The sequence below is a fragment of the Syngnathoides biaculeatus genome, chromosome 19, assembly GCF_019802595.1.
Source record: "Syngnathoides biaculeatus isolate LvHL_M chromosome 19, ASM1980259v1, whole genome shotgun sequence".
Taxonomy (NCBI): Eukaryota; Metazoa; Chordata; class Actinopteri; order Syngnathiformes; family Syngnathidae; genus Syngnathoides; species Syngnathoides biaculeatus.
This window is the reverse complement of record NC_084658.1, coordinates 15916363-15933764: the sequence shown is the minus strand read 5'-3', so window position 1 is coordinate 15933764 and position 17402 is coordinate 15916363. Positions and strand designations below refer to the sequence as shown.

Sequence of the window (17402 nt, the reverse complement as noted above, 5' to 3'; positions counted from 1 at the left end):
GGAGTGCACGCTGTGTACTTCTTGAACTGTTAAGTCACAGTGGGACGCCACGACAAACACGTGATGCTTAGCGACACCTACTGGCAGCGGCCCCGCTACGCACATATCCAGACTACACAAATCCATCCATCCATCGATTTTCTTAACCACTTATCCTCACAAGGGTTGCAGGGAGTGCTGGAACCTATCCCGGCTGTCAACAGGCAGGAGGCAGGGGACACCCTGAACTGGTTGCCGGCCAACCGCAGGGAAAACTAGACAAATAGCGCACAAAAATGCTGTAGAACAGCATATCACTGTCATCTGGAGCACATCAGAATCACCATTAATCTAATAATATGTCATGAAAATATGTCAGGCACGGCCCAGTATTGGTGAGCAGAGCAGGTCAAAGTCTCGATTGGCCAAGAACGTTCGAACACACAAAGAATTTGTCTCTGGTGGCCAGATTACGATGACAGTCAGTGGGCAAGAGCTATCAGAACCAGAATTGGGATCAGGATCAGCATAAGGCTTTAAAGTGGAATCAGTATCATAACCTGAAGTCACATCAGGATCAGAACCAGCAAGATCACAATTGGGGTCAGAGTCAGCATATGAATAAACAGGAGGCTCTGAACAAGAATCAAAGCCAGAACTTGGATTGCAATCGACATTTTTATCAAAAATGGGACTGATCCAGAATCGACATCAAAACTGGCAGGATGATCTTAACCAGTGAGCATCAGAACCGCAACCAAAATTAGTATTTAGACCGGGGCCGTGATCAGGATTTTAATCTCTGAAGGAAAAGAAGTGAGGGTACGTGGAAGCGGGCCGCCGGGTCAGCATTGCCGCTAGAACGCACGAGTCCTCTTTTTTTCCTTCTTTTCCTTTAAAATGCAAACTTTGAAAGGGCAGCCTGACCATTGAAAGCCCATCATTTGCATACAGAAACATCAAACCACAAGAAATTATTGTTCGAAGCAAGGTGTCGTAATTGCAGCCACTTTCCAGGAAGTTGATTGCTTAAAAGCCGCTGCTTGCTCTCATTTCAAATGTCACATTTAGGAAAAACACTTTTTCAAGCCATCGGTCCATTTTTGCACAAGTGTACATGCTGGCCAGCAAAAGTCACAATTGAATAACAAAAATATGGAGTAACTCTGTCGGAGAGTCCAAAGTCTTCTCCGTGGTGGATACTTTATTACTTACTTAAATATAAGTTAAAATCAAATACATTTTTGGGTGGAACTAAACTGAAAACAACAAGATACTGTATAAGAAAAAGACAAAAAACGTCAAGATTCTAACAAAATTCTAGCAAAATTATAAAAATAAAGACAAAATGTCAAATGAAAATAATGTAAAAATTGTAACACAAATTTGTATAATTAGATTACTTTTCAATTTATGATTCTAAAAATAAAAACAAAAATAAAAACAAAAATAAAAGTAAAATAAAATTCTCCAAAAATGAAAAGGACATGAAATAAAATCATAAAACTACAAATGAAAATAAATTCAATAAAACAAATATGCACAATTGATTAAAAATAAAATAAATGAATAAAATAATAATAGAAAAACAAAATACGATAAAAAAATAAAATTAGGAGCCTGATACATCCCACATCGAACTGCGTTGGCGTGTGCGGTCAGTGAGGAGTTTTTAATCATCTCGATGTGGAAAACTGCAGTTGCACACAAACGCAAACACGCGTCGCTCACGAATTGATGAACATGTATCATCGTCATCATCATCATCATCATCATCATCGTCACAATTTGATCATTAGGCACGTGTGCTCGGTCTGTCCGCGTCTACATCAATTTAGATTCAGTCCGTCGGCGCTTGCGCCGTTTCTGCTTTCAACGGGTGCCCGACCTGCCGAGTTGCTATGGAGACATACAAGAGCTCCACGTGAAAAGACAAGAAGTTCTCTCTGAAAAGAAGTAATGACTCCAATTTCTTCTAATTAACAATTGACGACGTCAGAACAGATATTTTGTTGTTTTCTCGTCATCATTAAAATTAGAAGCTGGCCAACCAATGATAGCATCTTTATAAGTGATACGTAACAAAAACATTTTCAAACTTCTAATGTCTTCTAGTCATAATCTAGTAAATTCTAAGAGCTCATGATCTTGTTGTGGACTACCACAACCGACTTGAGCACAACAATAATGGTATTATTACTAATATTAATAGTAATCATTTAAAAAAAAAAGCACAAGTCTACACATCCAGAGGTTGGTGTCAAAAGTCACAAACCTGTGTGGCAGCGACATCTGTTGTTCAAAAGTAGAACTGCATCTTTCATCACACTAGTGTGCATGTGCGCGTGTCAGAGCAGATGGTTCCACGCCGATTGTCATGGTGTGACGCACGCGCAAACTGACAAGTCCGTGCAGGTGGAAAAAGTCCACTTTTTTTTCATCTCTCACCGCATAAAATCTGAAATGAAAACAGCTCGTTGTCTTCATCTAGAGAATGAAGAAGCGTGCGAATGCGGCTGAGGCGGAACTGAAACGCCGTGGAGTGACGGATTAAAGTGTTGAAAGATGAAAAATGTAAGACTTTGAATTTGGAATGAATCGTGACGGTGGAGGAATGTGGAACGAGGAGGTAACGCACGAGCTCCATGTTGCAAAAGTCCGCGTTTAAAGCCACAAAACACCATCGATGGGTTTAAGAACAGCATTGATGTTGTAATATAAATGAAGAAATATGTCAAGAAAGATGAATGAAAGGACAATCTCCCCTCTAGAGTGCCTTGTTGTCGACCATGAGTGTGACAAGCTGGGATTTTTCTGGAGTGGCCGCTTTAGAACGCCTCGTTGTCACCTCTGAGTGCATACACACGATGGAGAGAAGACGAAGGAGTGTTGTTTTTTTGTTTTTTTTTTCTCAAGTCTAATGTGGCACCCAAATTGTGGACGGGGGCATGACCGTGGCAGGGTTGCTTTAGAACACCTCGGTCACGGTGTGGTAAACCACGACAGCCACCGAAGGTTTAAGTGGCTATATTTTCGATAGGGTTAGCATCCATTTGTTTCGCTTCCTTTTTTTACTGACAGTGGAGCAGGGCACGGTCTTCATGTAGAGAACGGCGTCCGTCATCATCAGGTTTTGTGCTTTTTGTGCCAGCAGAACGTCATCGTCATCATGATCCATCTTTCACGCTTCCCCACCTGCACGCTCTCCGTTCTTGCTGTCCCCGGAACGGCCGCAAGGGGGCAGCCGAGCGCAAAGAAAAAGTCATCGATAAAAGTGTCCGACTGAGCCCATCGCAACAGACGACTCCGAACATAAAAGAATGAAACGTCCATCTCTTTAAGTAGCTTTTCTGGTGTGTTGACGAGGCGGGGGCGAAGCTCCACAGGGTAATGAACTATTCATTACCCAGCATGCAACACTGCACAGACACTGTGTGTGTAATCGCACTCACTTTGACTCAGCAAGTCAACCGTGAAGGCGCATGATGCGTTACAACGGCTCCGAGGAGGATGTGGATGCTGGTCGTCACGGCAACCGGGGCGCCGGTCAAAGGTTTGAAGACACGACCGATGCGCACGGTCCATCTCGAGGGGGGCTCAAACCGGGGTCCGGGTGCCGCTGGGGTTTCCTGAGCCGTAGCTTGGAGGCCCATTTGAGTAGTCACGGAAAATGTCTGCAGTGATTTGGGAACGTTGTCAAGAAAAATGTAAAACACTAAAAAAGGAAAAAAAAATGACAAAAATGGTTCCAAGATAATGTAAATAAATGTTCTGAAAAATGTAGAAAGATGAGAGAATCATTTTCATGATAAGCTTGGAATTATGGGAACATTTGGGGGACGTGGGGACGTACGGTTCCAAAGATGTTGGGAATTTTTTGGGAATACTTAACACTGAAAGCTTTTACACAACTTTGCATAGTTTTATGAATGAATAATCACCAAAAAAAAAAAACTGATAAACAATACAATGGGATATTGACTTGGGGATGGTCCAAAGAGAATAATTCAACTCAAAATTTGTGAACATTTTAGAGTTGGAATGATTTGTTCAATCCCGGCCACGCCTGTGTGGAGTTTGTTTGTTCTCCGCGTGCCTGTGTGGGTTTTCTCCGGGCACTCCGGTTTCCTCCCACATCCCAAAAACATGCAACATTAATTGGACACACTAAATTGCCCCGAGGTCTGATTGTGAGTGCGACTGTAGTCTGTCGTCATGTGCCCTGCGACTGGCTGGCAACCAGTTCAGGGTGTACCCTGCCTCCTGCCCGATGACAGCAGGTATAGGCTCCAGCACTCCCCCAAGACCCTCATGAGGATAAGCGGCAAAGAAAATGGATGGATGGACGTGGTATTTTTACCCTGGACAAATATCTTGTCCACTCACAACGCCGGAGAGGCCCGTTCACTTTTCCCTGACTGATCTGCGACGACCTGGCACGGGCGAGTCCGGACAAGAAGGCAAACTTCAAGGAGCAGCCTGCGATTTGCAAGTGACGACGCGATGGAGGCATAGTCGGGGGTTGGAGGTGCGTAATGGAGGGTGTTGCGCGGGCGGGCGGGCGGACGGACGGACGAGGGTGTTTGTTTCTGACGCCACGTCAAGGTGACTCCACCTTTTACGATTCTCACAATCTCCACCTGCTAACTCGTCTGCCGAATGCGTCTCGACTTTCTCCTCCTGTTCCTCGCTCAGCTCCCGCTGGGTCATATCTTATACTAAATTATATACACCAGAGTTTCCGGACCAGAGTGCGCCCCGGATAATAAGCCGTGCCCACTCTGTGTCGAGTTTTTTTGTCTTGCCGGACCATATGTCACATCGACATAACGTACATACCAGTACATAGTGAAATTTAATATTCACACGGAGAGACGTGGCAAGTGATTCTCTACGTCGCTTGTTTTCTAACGGTGACTGGAACTGGGCAGCAAAACGGCTCAAAACAACAACAAAAAAACAAAAAAGTAATTGTTTTGATTCTGACCGCCTCCCGTTCATTCAAACCGCCAAAGTCGTCGTCTTCAGCATCGGCGCTGAAGAGCCTCAGAAAGTCTCCGTCGCACACCGGTTCGGTTTCTAAATGTCATTTTCATCTCGAATTACAGCCGAAGTTCTCCTCACGTAGCGGTGCGGCCTTTTAATCTGTGGGTAATCGTATATTCTTTCATGCGGCTCCACGCTTTTAAGATTCGCTGGCAGACCTCAGAAATGGATGACCTTCACATGCAAAATCTTAAATGAATTAAATTAAAAATATATTTTGCCTTTTGTGCGTGTCCTGCTACGTTTTGCTTTGAGCGGAACAAAAACATTTTAACACACACGAGGTAATTTTATCTTACTTCTACGCACGCCTGAGCTAGATTCTTCTTTTTCTTCTATGTGCGCTGAAGGTAAAGTCTTCGTCTACACATTGGAGGCATCTGAGCGTGCCCAAACCCGAGTGCATTATAAGATTATTTAACCATTACATTCAAACAGGTTTTTGTTTCACGTTTAAACGGATAGCCGCTAGTGACAATTTTAATTAATTTCATCGTTATATAGGCCGCAGAGTTCACAGAGCAGAAAAAAAAACCTACTGGCTTAAAGTGTACAGAAAATACAAATATAAGAATAATATATATCCATCCATCCATCCATCTATTTTCTTAGCCGCTTATCCTCACTTGGGTCGCGGGAGTGCTGGAGCTTATCCCAGCTGTCAATGGGCATTGGTTGCCAGCCAATCGCAGGGGTGGGGGAGAGAGTAAGAGAGGGAGAGAAAGAGAGTGAGAGAGAGAGAGAGAGAGAGAGAGATTGCATTGTCTTTCTTGATGAGGTTTATTTTGTCGTGCCTTCAAGCAGCTGGACCTTCCGGACCATCTTGCCGAGGTGTCAATTACATCATGTGCATCTTTCCCTGACATTTGGTCTTCTTTTGCATTTGTCCCCACTTTTGTCATCCTTTCCCTTGCTTTCCTAAAGCAAAGTTAGCTGAAAGGAAAAGGCGTGAAATGTCGCAAGGTGAGAGGCTCAACCTTTCGACATTTGCGAGGGTAATCAATCATCCCGACGGCCGCTCATGCGTATGGGTACTCGCCGCGCGTTCGCCACGTTTTGATGACGGAAACGCTTGCTCGGGCCCGAGTCATTAATTTGCAATCATAGCAAAAAGAGCAATTAAGAAGACGGCACGCGCAAGGAGGTCCGCTTTCAGCCTCGCGGCTTCTGGAAAACAACAAGCTGGATAACAATGTCGTTCCATTAGCGCATTAGCATGGCACTCGGCCATCAGCGTTCGCCGGCACTCCGGGATGCTAACGAGCAGCCGCGGCGCAAAACATTCAACTCGACAACCGCGTGCTGAGAGATGACGTCACCGGGCTCAAGGTACGGGTGCCACATCTGGCCTGCCTGCATCATTTGCTTTGTGGCCAAGTAATCTTCTCCATCTTTCCTGCGATGGCCTGGGAGTTAATGGCGATGATTGTAATTTTATGATGAAAATAAGGACGTTTCCCGTTCCAAGCCATCATGGAGCAGAGTAGTTAAGCGCTTGTGATATATTTTGGGTCGAGGTGGCGCCGCGCCGCTTGTCGTCTAAACGTGATGAATGTCTGCCGCGCGCCACACTCGTCCGAGTTCATCAATCAGGCAGCCGACCAAAGCGGCAAAAGCGAGCATCCGGCCAGAAAAAGTTTCAAGGCCGACCCGAGCCAAAGATGTCTCCTCGAGACGGATGACGTCAGGCGCCGGTTTTTGGGGCGGCAAAGGCGAGCCGGGCGGAAGGCCTCGTGTTGAGAGGCGGAAATTTTATTTAATTTTTTTTTTTGGGGGGGTGGGGGTTGATTTAGCCTAGATGAAAGGGGCTGCGAAGGACATCTGCTCATGACCTCACGACCCTCAACAGCCGCCTCAGCCCTTGGCAACGCTCGGCTCACCGCTTTAAAGGTGCACGGCGCCACTTGAGCCCGGAACGACTCAGAACCCTTTCTCTGATAGGCCGTGGAACACAGACAGAATTTTCACATATGTGCATTTTTGTGTTATGTGCAGGAAAAATTCACCTATTTAATCAGTTTCCCTCACAGGATGAATAAACGATCCAACCTATATGGACAGAATTATATTTATGAATCTTGCCTAGAATTCATTACATAAGAGCACATTTTCTTGTGTGGTACGTACAGAGAACAACTTTTTTTGTCATTTCATCATCAAAAAGTGTCCCCTCGCATGCGAGGTCATTTGCAGCCTCAAGTCATAACTTCGTTTTTTTTTAACTTTATGTTCTTCTTTTCACTTCTTTGTGCCAAATTGAATCAACACACATCATTAGACCCATTTTATTCATCCATTTTCTGTGTAAATGTGAATGCTTGTTGGTCTATTTTACACCTCAAATGATGAGTATAAAAGATGGATGGGTGAACTCTACATTCATGCACTTTAAATATTATTTTTAACATCCATTTTTTTTTTTTAACCTCAAACTCAAATGCGGCCCTTTGAACACAAAACTTTCCCCAGCTCTGTTTTAGGTCCTCATTTTAAGATTTTTTTTTCCTGTGTATTTTCCTCACGGGCTGCTTGTATAAAAAAATAAAACATATATTTTTTTTCAACATGTTCTGAGGGTGCGAGTGCTAAGCGGCAGGCACCCAAAATAAACCGATTAATTTTACCTCCCGGGGGGGATGCGCGCTCTCATCCAAGAAGTCTTTTATTGTTATTATTATTATTATTATTATTACGATAGCATCCCCCTCCTGCTTTGCTGCAATGCGATGAAGAGCGTGTTGCGCCTCCGCCTTCCGGCGCCAAGACTAATAAAAGAAGTCGGTTGACACTTATTTTTTTTTGCTAGGTGAAAACGGAAAGTGCCAGAATCTGGATGCGATTAATCATCAGCCTTTGACTAGGCGTCAAGCTTGGGGGGGGCGTGGCGAAGAACTCACCAAGTCGCGTGGGGAAACGTTCTCCAGAGTTCATTAACCTTAAGAAAGTCTGGCGGCAATGTTTTATCACAACGTGGTAACCTTTGGCGCCTAAGGAGCCATTTTGTGATCTGGCATCAGACGGGGAAGGAGAGCGTTGTACAAAATGGCGACTACACGTACACAAACGGTGATCATGTCTTTAAATGAAGTTGCGTGCCATTAGTGTAGTACCACGTTCTGCCACAAAATACCGGGCGGCACTGAGCTCCGCTGGAAGAGATGCAGCGTAATTCAGAGCAAGAAGAAGAGGCAGAGCCGAGCCCCATCGAGTCTCCATTAATAGTTGTTGTCCCCGCAGAGCAGAGCGAGTATACAGTTTGCTTTGTGACAAGTTCTGCTAGCTAGTCTTTGGTATTTCACATCATCTTTCTGCAATCAGTGAGAAGACGGAATCATTTCAACAAACGTTGATCTCTACCAATGATGGCAATTACTCGAGAAAATGAAATGTCTTGTGAAATTCATGATATCGTCCGAGGGCTCCTAAAGTTATTCATGTGTTGAAGTCAACACTTTCTCTCTCTCGACTGGTTGAACAAAACGCAAAAAACAGGTGACGCGTCTTTACGATGTAGCGCTTGCACCTGACTTCCAACATCACGGACCTTTTCTGCAAGAACTCAAACGTACTTCCGGGTGGCAATCGCTCCGACGGAACTCAGAGCGAACAAACCCTACCACGGCTGTTGACCGCCGAAAGCACCCGAGAAACCGGAAAATAGCTCGAATGAGGATTTTTAGTCTTCTTCTCTACTGCTGTTGTTAATAAGTGTCAGTTGAAAAGGTAAATTGCCTCCAGGGGAGTCGCAACGCCAACTCTAATTTACATTTCAAAAGGGAAGATGATTCGAAAATAGAAATTTCACACGCACATTGAGGGGCTGGCTAATTAATTTGATTTTTTTCTGTTTCCCGGATTGATGACACAGACGTGCGTGTAATTGATAGCGAGCTGTAGCGCTGACGCTAGCTAGCAGGCTAGCCATTCGGTTTTGTTAAATTACTCAAAGCCACGCAAACACAACATTTTCTTCACGCCCATGAGAGAATATGGTCCACAAACCTGACGATAGACATTTGCTTTGGAAGTGGTTTCCTCAAGACCACCTTCTCCGTACTTCTTCCGACACTCAATTGGGCAGGTTTCACCGGACTCATTGTGAATTTTTTTTCGGCGTCGCGATTCTCCCGCAACACGTCCACTGTTTGTGTGCATGATTCATGACATTAACCGGCAACCAGTCCAGGACGGTACCCAACTTCTCTCACCAAAAGTCAAGTCGGATCGCACTCGATCGAGCTCACCCAAGACTAGATTGTCCATTCTTTATAAGTGGGAATGCTAGCGTGTATCGTACCGGTATTTTCCCAGCTGGACTTCCAGCTCCCCAGCGAGCGTAATGAGCACAAGCGCTATGAAAACATAATGTGCTTGAACGTATACGTTCCCTTTGTACAAACGTATACTGGACATACCGAACATGCTTCTTTTACTCGATTGCAGCCTCCCACAGCCGTGTTAAAATATGCACGACGCTGCTGCGCTTTTTCTTCATTTGAATGTGAGAAGAAGACGGCGACGAATGTGTGCGGTGTATTTTTAATGTTTGCTTTTAGGAGTCATCCGCACTCAAGACTTCCTCTCAAAAATCTCCTGCAGGCACGCAAATTCCAAATGGGGACGGGAACAATTCCGGCAGATTCTTTCTGCTTTTTTAATAGCGTATTCACTCATTAAAATTATGACTTTATTCTTGTTGTACTTTGCTTTGACATTTTGGGATTTTATATATATAGCATTGCAATTTTTGTTTTTCTAAAATGATGTTTTTTGTAGTATTAACAGAACACATAACATCCCAATTTTTCCCCTTCTGAGAAATGATAAGAACAGGACTTACGGGTAGTTTTGTTCGAGCATTTATCTACCCGGAATCCTTTCAAAATAACAATCCTCGTCTTCATACGGCTCATGGTTATGTTACACTGCATTCGTGCATCTCGTCCTCCTCGTCATGTTTATGAGTACTGTGGTAAATCTTGCCTGAAGATTTTTCAATTCTGTGTTTGATCGCGGTGCTGCGTGTGTCTGTGTGTGCGCCGAGTAACAGGTGTGGCTTGTTCACAATAAACAATTTAGAGGGGATTTGCACGGCTGCATCAATGAAATATTGAAAACGGGATGAGGGCGAGATTATGCATGAAGGCGAGATTGCCTCCACGATGGGGCTGGGATTGCTCGGGCGGCTTCTCCTTCCTCGAGCGCGTCTCCTCCGGCCCGATAATGCCGGCAATAATTCACGGCGTAAACATTGGGGCCGACAGCCGTTTCTGGAGCGTTTCATCCTCGCTCATCCCGACGCGGAGGGGGCGGAATATGTTTGCGGCTTTTTTAGTGGAGCGAGCGCAACGCTTCCCCATTATCGCCGCTGAATGCGCCGTCTACCCCTTGAGCTGATTTGACGCCGCCCCTGTCAGAAAATGGCGGCGCCGACACAAAGGTTCCGAACCCGCCGCTTTGTGGAGCTGCTGGAAGTTTGATTTGCTTCGACGCGTTTGGAAAAAAGACGAAGGATCTCTGGGTGCGCGCCTCGAAAAAGTGTGAGGTAAAAAGGCGATGGAGGCGGTCACGCTGACAATTTCAGCACTAAATATTCAAGCGTACGGAAACATAAATGCGCCTTTTTCCATTTGGCTCGTGAAAGTGGTGCGTTGGATGCAGCCGCGAGCCTGAAAGGGGCAGAAAATTTCTCAATTGGAAATATGGCAAGGGCAAACGTGTGCCAAGGTAGCGAAGGAGTCGAAAATCCTTCCGCTTGTCTAATCGAACTGACTCAAACTACAATCTTACTAACCATAAAATTGCAATTTCATTTACTGCATTCTCACAAGGAGAGTTCAACTAGAACAACTTATTACATCACTGTGTCATCTTAACACACTCAAACATTGAATCGACTACAACATAAAAACTACACCAGTATGTACGCTTCCCATACGACAAGCTAACCAACTGCACTCCTAACAATACTACAAAAAACTCACACTTCCGGGTTAGCTGCCCATCAAACTAAAATCGGCCACACTTCTCATCGTTATGTACAATCTGATGAGGAGGTTGGTATATTAATGAAAGCATTTAAATTCAATCATAGGCCACTCTCCTCATCAGGTGAAGAAATTCATGAGGCACTCCACCGAAAGCCTCCCTCAAACTACAGTCGGCAACACTTCACACCGGGTGTACAATCTGATGATGAGTATGGCATATTAATGAAAGCATTTAACCTACTGCTCATCAGGTGAAGAAATTCAAGAGGCATTCCACCGAAAGCCTCCCTCAAACTACAGTCGGCAACACTTCACACCGGGTGTACAATCTGATGATGAGTGTGGCATATTCATGAAAGCATTTATATTCCCTGTTAGGACCTACTCCTCATCAGGTGTAGAAAACGATGAGGGATATTAATGAAAGCCTCCCTCAAACTACAATCGGCAACACTTCACATCGGGTGTACAAACTGATGCGAGGCGTGGCCTATTAATTGAAAACATCGATGAATTTCAGCCTGACCTACTAATGAAAACATTGAATAGGCCACACTCTTCATCAGGTGCATACAATCTAATAAGCAGCTTGGACCATCAAGGAAAATCTAAATGAATCGGAGCGTGACATAGTAATGAAAGCATTTAAATTCTGTGATTGGTCACACCCTTCATCGGCTGTACAATCCGATGAGGAGTGTGGCCTGTTAATGACATCATTTAAATTCATTAATAGGCCACGCTCCGCATCAAGTGTACAATCTGATGTACAATCAATCTGGCGGTGGCTGAAAGTCAGGCAGGTGTAGCTGGGCTCTAATGAATTCCCAGTAAAAGTCCCGCGAGACGCCTCCATCTCCATCTCGGCGTTAGCAAACAATCAAGCGGTGGGTTTAAAAATAAAAGCCCTTCGGTTCTTCTGAGGCTGCCTGCTGCCGCCGCCGCCGCTGCTTCTCGCTCTTCCTCCTCCTCTTCCTATCTTTGTCTTCCTCTTCTCCCAACACGCGCTAACAGCTTTTTAACCTCAACAACGCCGTGAATTGTTTGCCGGGCAAACAAACGACACAACGTCCTCGTTAGCGTAGCGTACAACCGCTACCGTTTACGCGCTTGCGTTGCCATGACGGCCGTCAAACTACGGGCGGGCTGACTAGCAAAACCCCAACTACATTCTAACTAATCATCAAACTACGTTAATAACTATACCGTCAATCTGACCACATGGTGACGCTAAAATCAACTTGGCTGAGGAACTAGCATTTGAGTGCACTACCAACGTACATCTTTAATAAATACACCATAAAACTGCAATCTGACGACAGTTTCCATCAAACTGCCAAGTGTCTAGAAAAACTAAATTGAGGCCTGCCATGCACATTCACAGTTTTTGTCAAAATGTCACCATTTCGGATAGTTTGGGACGGAATTCAAGAAGATTGGATCACATTTGGAACTTCTCTGGCCAACTTTTAGCGAGTGAAAGTTGAGCTAGAGTTGACTTGAAAGCTAGATCACAACTTGTCCGAAAAAGCTCATCACGTCACATGAGATTTTCGAACGAACCTTCCCGGCGGACACATTTTTGATTTCATCTTTCCAGGTGAGAGATTTTGTCAGCGGGAGGTCGTCTCGAGAAATCCGCTTAGCTCGAGCCTGACGGACTGGATATAGCGCCGGTGCTAATCTTTCCCGCGTTCATTAACGCAAGGCGCGAAATTAGCACCGGCGCCGAAAATACGTACACAGTGGCATCAAAGTGCGGTCGGGAACTTTGCGCGCTCTGTGGCTAACGCAGGTGGGAGCAATTAGGCTGGAATATGGAAAAGATGTCAGAGGCGATGAAAGTCTTTTGGCTCGACGAGACATTTGAGGCGGACGTGATGGTCAGCGGGGAGCCAGCCGAGCTAATGACATCTGACGGCGTGAAGAGCAAAAAAAAAAAAAAAAAAAATCATATTACAGATGGATTTTCTACTCTAAGAGATGATTGACAGCTGGGATACGGTAAAGAAAATACGAGTGCTGATGAGAGGTGTTGGTCAACTTTACATCAGACCACTGAATTGCAAACATTTTGCCTCAGACGTCTTTTACAAAAAGATCAAATTCTTGCTTTATCTCTGACAAGTTCATTTTCAGTTCGGTTGGCTGCTCGAGTCCTGACTCATACCGTTTGTCAACTTTACCTTCGACCCAAGCATTCAAAGGCATTTCGCTCCGGATATCTTTTATAAAATAAACGGTATTCTTCCTTGAGCCCTCACAATTTGAAATTTATTCAAGTACTGATGATGCATTTACTTTTGACCCCAGGTGGTACCGACGTCTTGACTCGGATAGCTTTTAGTCGTAGAAATTATTCCTGCTTGATCCCTGAACATTCATTGTTCATTTGTGGATTTTGGCCGCTCAAGTACTGATGAGAACTCGTGCCCACCGAGACGTAAATGACTTCACGGGACGGGGATACGAGGTTAACGCGGGGGAGGCGTGGTCGTCCGTCACCTCGGCGGCCCGCAGCAAACGAGCGCCGTCAGACACCCGACTGCCACGACCCGTAATTAGAGCGCTGATGAGTCGGAGTAATGAGCCGATGAGCGATCCCGCTCTGTCTGTCTGCGTCGCCACGGCGAAAGCTGCGGCTCCGGATTGTCAGCGTGATGGCGGTCGCCTGCTCGTTAACCTAATTAAACAGCAGGTGAGCGGCCATGACGGAGTGGCTCCGCCGTCTCAGTCCATTCGGGAGAGTCCAGGAGACATCTGGCCAGGCTTCCAATTTATGAATTCCGAGTCCCCATTTCTGCCCAGAGTGGCACTCGTGAAATTTGGAAAACAATCACCCATTCATCCATTTTCCAAACCGCTTATCCTCACAAGGGTCACGTGGCCCTGCTACAGGTAACTTTAGTCACCAATCAGTCACAGGATCATCATTGAGCGAGAATAGATCCCAAAAGTCACATGTGGTCTACCAGTACACCAGAGGTGACTGCGGATCACAAACAATGCAATGCAGTAGAATTCAATTTGATTTGAGATTTGATTCAAGGATTTCGGCTGCTTGAGTGCCGGAGAGAACTCTGTGAATTTGACGTTTGACCATAGCTTGTACAAGCATCTGGACTCGGGCGTCTTTTATAAATTCATACAGGTGGCATTTTTGCTTGTTTCCTAAGAGTTTGACCTTGAATGTGGCTCCTCTAATGTTGCCGAGAACTAACAATTCACACATACTTTTGCAAACAATCTCGACTCGGGCGACTTTTACAAATGTGTAGTTCTGGTGCTTGATCCCTGACAGTCTGACATGCAGTAGATTCTGGCAACTCGAGTGAAATCTGCGTTGCTATCACAATGCTCATATAAAAAGGCATTCGACTTCTTTCGCAGATTGATCGCGTTCTCACTCGATCCCTGACAAGGTTCAAGTCGATTTCAAGATTTTGGCTACTCCAGAAAAATCTCTGAACTTTTGACCGCAGTTTTCGCAGACATCTTGAAAAAAAAGATCTCCAACCTCTTTTGCAAAGATCATTTTTGCGTCGCTGACAGTTTGACATTGCGCTGAATAATTTAGCTGCTTGAGCCCCGATGAGAATTTATGTTTAGTGGGGTCCTTTGGTGGTTTGGACAGCAAATGTTATCTATTCATGTCTGGGGTTGTTCGTGCAGGTTTGTAAGGCCTTGCATGGAGTGATATTTGCAGAATGCAGCTTTTGTTGTTGAAAAACTCGACTCTTTCTTCCTTTGACTTTTTGTCAGCGCGGAATCTTGGTCTTTGTGGCGCCGGCCTGCAAAGACGAGCTGTCGGTGGCAAAGTGCTGCGGGTCGTGGCGCTAATGGAAGGCTGGAAGCGCGTCAGATGGCCAATAAGAGCGCTCATTATCTTCTTTTCCGCCTTGAAGTAACACATGAAAGCGCCGGCGTCACGTAATGGCGTATTTACGCCTGTCGAGCCAGACGACTTTTCAGGCTTATTTGCCTCACTCGCCCATTTTGTACTTAAATATGCTTTTGTCTGATCGCCACGGGGCCTTTTTTTTTTGCTTCCACGCCACGGTGATAATGGCGAACACACGCATGCGCGCAGGCAGCGGCTTTTGGCTTCCTCCTGGCTAAATCCTGCAATCAAGAGTCATTTAAGATATGACACACGTGACCGTTAAAGAGGCGCCTGGCCGCACGCGGATAATAAGACGGTTATCTGCCGTCTCCCATCCCTAATAAGGTGAGGGAGATGTTACGAGCCGCCGCCGCTGCCACAGGAACGGCTTTGTTGTGGAGGTATCGCCGCCAAGAAAACTTTGGTTTTCAATCGGCGCGCTAACAGACGCATGCAAATTCTCAACGTCGCTTGAAACTGACACTTGAAGTTTATTTGAAGATTTGCCTTTACGCGGTATTTTTGCTTGATCCCAGAGTTTGAAGTTGATTTGAAGATTTTGTTTTCTGTTTACGCTGACTACAACAATCTGTCAACTTGACTTTTTACTCCAGAATTCACAAGCCTCTTGCCTTGAACCTTTTTCTTTTAAAAATTGCTGGCATTTTTGCTTCATCCCTGAGATTTTTGATGTTGTTTTGAGGATTTTGACTGCTCCTGTGCTGACTAGAACTCTAGAACTGCCTGTTGACCCCTGAATTCAAAGCATTTCAACTCAAACTACAACCAAACCATATACACTAACCCCATCTAACAAAACGCGAACATGTAATGCAAAACGGTGTGTAAATTCAGTGCCCATTCACTTTTTGAAAACTACACTCATGTGCTGTTATTTTGTATCAGGCTTGATCATGGAAGTGTATTATTTTAGCTACAAGGGAACATTACATGGTCTCATTTGCCTCCAAGTCAATGTGCAAGCTCTCAGACTTTCAATAAAACAAGACCAGAGTGAAAAAAATTCTTGGGTTCTGGAGACACAGGAAATTGCTCTCACTTAGCGGAATGACTTTGTCACCCAATTTCATTCCGCTGGCGCGGCGTCAGGGAACGGCGCCGACTTTAAGAACGACTTCTTTTTGAACTGCGCTTCCTTCTTCGGGACACAAATCGGGCCATCAATAAATGCATGTCAGCCTTTCCATTTGCACACAACAAGTTCATCGCGAATGATGATCAAGACGCGGTGCACTTTTTTAACTATTCTCAGTCACTGTGATTTGACGGGCGCGTGTGCGCCTGCGCGCCATCGCACTTGCAAATCTGCACAGTCGAGCACGAAAAAAATCACGCTTGTAAAATTTGTTACGATTAGAAATATATAGATATTGAACGACGTCGCTTATTTTGTGTATGTAGTCTTGACCAACGTTCCCTCTAAGCTGCGCCACTGCGCAGCTGCGCACTTGTCGCACACTTTCAGCGCACATGAAAACTGACACAGCGCAGTAAACCACAGCATGAAAATCTTTTTCTTTTTTTAACCCGGAAGTACACGGTTTTTAACAACGAGATGCTCCTCAGCCTACTTCTACTTCCGAGTTTACCTCACACTGCCCCGCTCCACTCTTAAAGGGGTAGAGTCATAATTTCAAACAGAACACACACCCGCAACTTTATATCTGCAATGTAACAGGTAAATAAAAGGATAAATCATAGATTGAGTGGAAATTTAACAAAATATAAATATTTGAAATGTAATTTTTGAAATTGAAATGCAATGACATTGAATTTATTAGATATTCAAATATGTAGACATATTTTGATTAACTACATTAAATGTGAGTAAGAAGTAAAGAACCGACAGCATTGGACGGTCACGAAACAAAGCCATTGAGAACGCTGACGGCAAAGCGGTGCACTCTTGCACTTTTCCCAAATCGCCCATACGCCGGAACGCAAAGTTAACTTTCCTTTCCATCTTGACAAACACTTTGTGACGCTCACGATGCTAATGATTTCCTCTCCAGCATGGCCGCGACCTCACCTCGTTAACCGTCGCCCACCTTTCTTGAGGGCCTCCATCTTCTCAAGACCACGCCAAGAGAGCCACTTACCAGGCGCAATGCGGGCTTTCGAGATGATTTTCAAACTTTTTGCGCTTTTTTCAAGCCCCACAAAAAACCCACAAATTTTAACGTGTTTGTCAAAAAGGAAAACATTACTACATTATCCTTTTTTTTTTTTATAAAATTACACCGGAATTACATAGAATGTAAATCACGAAAAATTTGCTGTATCATGATTTCATGCTTGAATGGCCATTGATGCGGTGCTGGTGTGCGTCTTTGCCAGGCAGTATAATACAGACACACGCAAAGAAGAACTTGCAGAGGATAAAAAATATATATTCAGGTATTAATGAGTTTAGTATTAACAATGACATAATAAGCTTTCTGTTTATCTGTATCCACTATTTGTGTTAAAAGGTACCTTAAAAG

At 44.7% G+C, this 17402-nt stretch overlaps 1 protein-coding gene across 12 annotated transcripts in view; it reads right to left on the bottom strand.

Annotated features, from left to right (window-relative positions):
- Positions 1–17402, bottom strand: part of drosha (drosha ribonuclease III) — a 179746-nt gene that overhangs the window by 106975 nt on the left and 55369 nt on the right. Inside the window, exons 2-3 of one of the 12 annotated variants that reach the window (XM_061804977.1) lie at positions 7032–7074; positions 3432–3653 (exon numbers count right to left, since the gene is read on the bottom strand). The exons of 9 other annotated variants lie outside the window; for them this stretch is intronic. The gene's annotated coding sequence lies outside the window, so the exon portion shown is untranslated. Of the gene's footprint in view, positions 1–3431; positions 3695–7031; positions 7075–17402 lie in introns of all 12 variants that reach the window. 2 more of the 12 variants (XM_061804978.1, XM_061804981.1) reach the window with 2 other exon arrangements.